Consider the following 3354-nt stretch of genomic DNA (forward strand, 5'->3'; position numbering starts at 1 on the left):
TCCCTTCTGAGCCAGGGGCCAGGCTGTGGGCAGCAGCTGCCTGGGGCTGGGGGCCCGCCACCCAACCACCTATGTCTGCAAGGGCCAGCTCAAAACTGCAGCAGTGGAGGAGGCCAGGGCCAGGCCAGCGTGGTCAGGAATCTTGGCTAGGACTGGACAATGGGGATTGGCCTGGGGGTCTGAACAGGGGTGGGAAGCCCCTGGTGAGCACTCCTCTTCACCTGCCAAGAGGGCCTCGGAGTGGGCAGGCTCGGCCTGAGACCAAATGAGAGCTATCAGTGTCTGAGGCATCTCACCCTACATGGGAGTCAGGGGGCACCATGCCTGAACCAAAGCTCCACCCTCAGGACCCCACCTCACTGCACCCTGGGACTTACCAGGAGGAAACTGAAGCCCTGTCTGACACAGAAATCAAGGACCAGAGAGACAGAGCGCTGTCCATGGACTAAGATGCTATGCCCCAGAGCTAGGAATACAAGGAGCAGGGGGAAGTAGAGTATGGGGCTACCTCCCCTGTGGTCCCCAGTTCTGATGCTGGGAGAGCCAGGGGCTCTGGCCAGACCAGCTGGCCCCCAAACCCTACAGGACATCTGGGGGCACAAGTCCTCATTACCCTTTGGCAGCAGTACAGCCCGCCTTGCCCACAGACCCCAGACCCAGTTCTAGCCCAGGCCAGGGCTGTGGTTCCCAACTCAGACCCCTAGATGGCGCCACAGCCAGAGCACTGGCATTGGAGAATGTCAGCGTGGCCCTGCCCTAGAGTGGCTGCAGCTCCGCACATGCGCAGCTCTTCTAGCCCAGCTGGCCCTCTGCGCCTGTGCATTCCGCCTTACTTCCGGGCGCCCGCAGTGACGTGTCCACAAGGTTCACAGCAATACAAGGGCGCAAGCGCAGCAAACTCCCCAGGCCTGCGAGCAGCCCACCAGCCCAGCAGAGGGAGCCTGGCAACACAAACTCCAGGTTTCTGCCAAGTTTTTTCCTGCTCCAAAACTGAGAAAACATTTAACCAAATGCAAAAGTGTGGGGAGGGCTGAGGAAGAAACTGGCCAAACGGTCTGAGACGGTATATACCCAGGGTAACCAGGTCCCTGCCCTGAGACACACAGCTGCCCCTGGGCTTCCTGAGAGAAGCAGGGCCAGCGCTGGCAGGCAAAGGAGGGGGGTGGCTACTGCAGGGCTGCTGGGCAAGCAACAGGCAATTCCAAGGGAGCGAGGGGAGGCCCAGCTCGGTACCCTCTAAGGGCACCAGAGACTGGGTATGTGTGGAGCCAGGCCAACAGCCATCCCATGAGGCCAGAACACCCCGAGGACACACCCACAGGTTTCACATGTACACCACAGCACAGGCACAAGCACAGCAACCTCCCCAGGCCTCTCACTGCCAGAAGCACTGATTGGCAAAACGGAAAAAGATTAAGGGATGTAACAGAACCAACAGTTGATGCTTAACGAGCACCAGCCCTATGACCCTTCACATCTGTGACTCATGTGATCCAGTCTATGAAGCAGATAACTGAGCCCTGCTCCCTTTCACAAACAAGGAAATGGTGGCCCCAAAGACTCGTCTGAGGTCACAGTGAGTGGCCTTTCTATGCAGTCCGTCTGACTGCGTGCCGAAGTCTTGAGCCAACTTTCTCCTCCATATCCAAAGTCCTCTCCTTCCTTTGGACCCTGGATCTTCCCACTGCCTAAGAAACCTCACCCTGCCCACTTTTTCTTATGTTCAGCCTCGTTTTCCACCGAACCCAACCCACTGGCATTGAACACACTCGAAGTCTTCCCTCTACCAGTGTTCACAGCTGCACGCCCTGTGGTGCCCCCCAGCCTTCTCTCTCATGGCCTGTCTCTGATGTACACCTTTCACACTGGTAGGAAGCCTCCCTTGGGTCCCACTCCCTTTTCCACGGCTCCACCCACACCATGCTCAAGCCCCTGAAGGACCACTTCAGTGACCTGCTCCCAGCACAGGCTGACCTTGCCCAGCCTTCCTCTTGCAGAACAACTCCGCAGCATGTGCTGCTGCTGCTCCTCCTAAAATCCCCTCTTCCCTGGGCCCCCAGGACCCCACACACCCCTGCTCTCTTACTTCAGGGGTTGCTCCACAACCTGTGTGCAGGGGACGGGGTGCTCCAAGTGGCCACTGCACTCTGGATACCCTTCCTACCCTTACCTGCCACAACCCCGACCATTTCCACAGCCATTCCACAGCGTGTCAAACGACACCCACGTTTATGATTTCCACACCAGGCCCCTTCCTTGAACTCCAAACCTGAATATCCAACTGCCCCAACATTCCCATTTGGAAATCACCGGCAAAGCCACCTCATTGTCTGAAACAGACACCCATCATCACCAGCCTCAAAACTGGTTGGTCTTTATAGACCTCTCCACAGACCTCTCCATAATGGATGGTCAACCCCGCCTGCCAGTATGTCACACACTGTGCGTCCCATGCCAATCTGAGTATCTAGCAGACACCATAAGGGGACCTTATCGATGGGACAAAACCCCTACCCCATCACAGCTAGTTCCTGTAATTACACACATCCCAACTGCGTTATGATGTGGAGACAAAGTGTAACAAGACAGCCTGACTCACCTGAAGGGTGAGCAGGAATTACCTTAAGTGAAACAAGGCACAGACCTCAGGGAGAAAGTAACTCCTACAGAGCCAAACTCCAAAGTCACCTCCTTCGGGAAACTCAATACTCTCAAGCAAATACTGTCAGGAGAACCCTGTCCCTTTTCCTCATGAGCCTATCACAATTTGTGATTATGAATTTGTATCTGATCGTCTATCTGCCCTCCATAAGAACTAGTGCTCTCTTTTTCATCTGTCATTGTATCCTTAAAGTCTAGCACAGCATGGGATGCAGAACAGATAAAAAATGGAAGAACAAAGTCCTTGCTCTACTTGCTCCTCTCCTCTGTTCAGCGACCTGACGTAGCCCACTTTAACTCTGTGGCCTCAGTGTCCTAACGTGTAAAACAGAGGCAATGCCTGCCATGCAAACTTGCTCTAAGAAGCAAATCCACTATTTAATAAATAAAAAGTACTTGATAAAAGTAGACCTCCAAGTTTTTATGTGATTGTTACCAGAACAAACAAATGTTCAGTCCCTGCTTTATTTTCATTTGGCCACACATGTTTAACAAAAAACAAAAAACATACACACACTCATAAAATACCCAAACATCAGGAACCAGAAAGGCAAAAAAATAAGGGGCTTATGGACTGAAAGGATATTATAGGCTTCTTCAGAGCAAAACAAAACCAATCACCTACTGAAAATCTCTTTGTTCAAAACACAAAGATATTTTGTTTTTAGTGGGATTTAATTTTTTTTTTTTTTA

Source organism: Neovison vison, chromosome 6 (assembly GCF_020171115.1).
Source record: "Neovison vison isolate M4711 chromosome 6, ASM_NN_V1, whole genome shotgun sequence".
NCBI lineage: Eukaryota > Metazoa > Chordata > Mammalia > Carnivora > Mustelidae > Neogale > Neogale vison.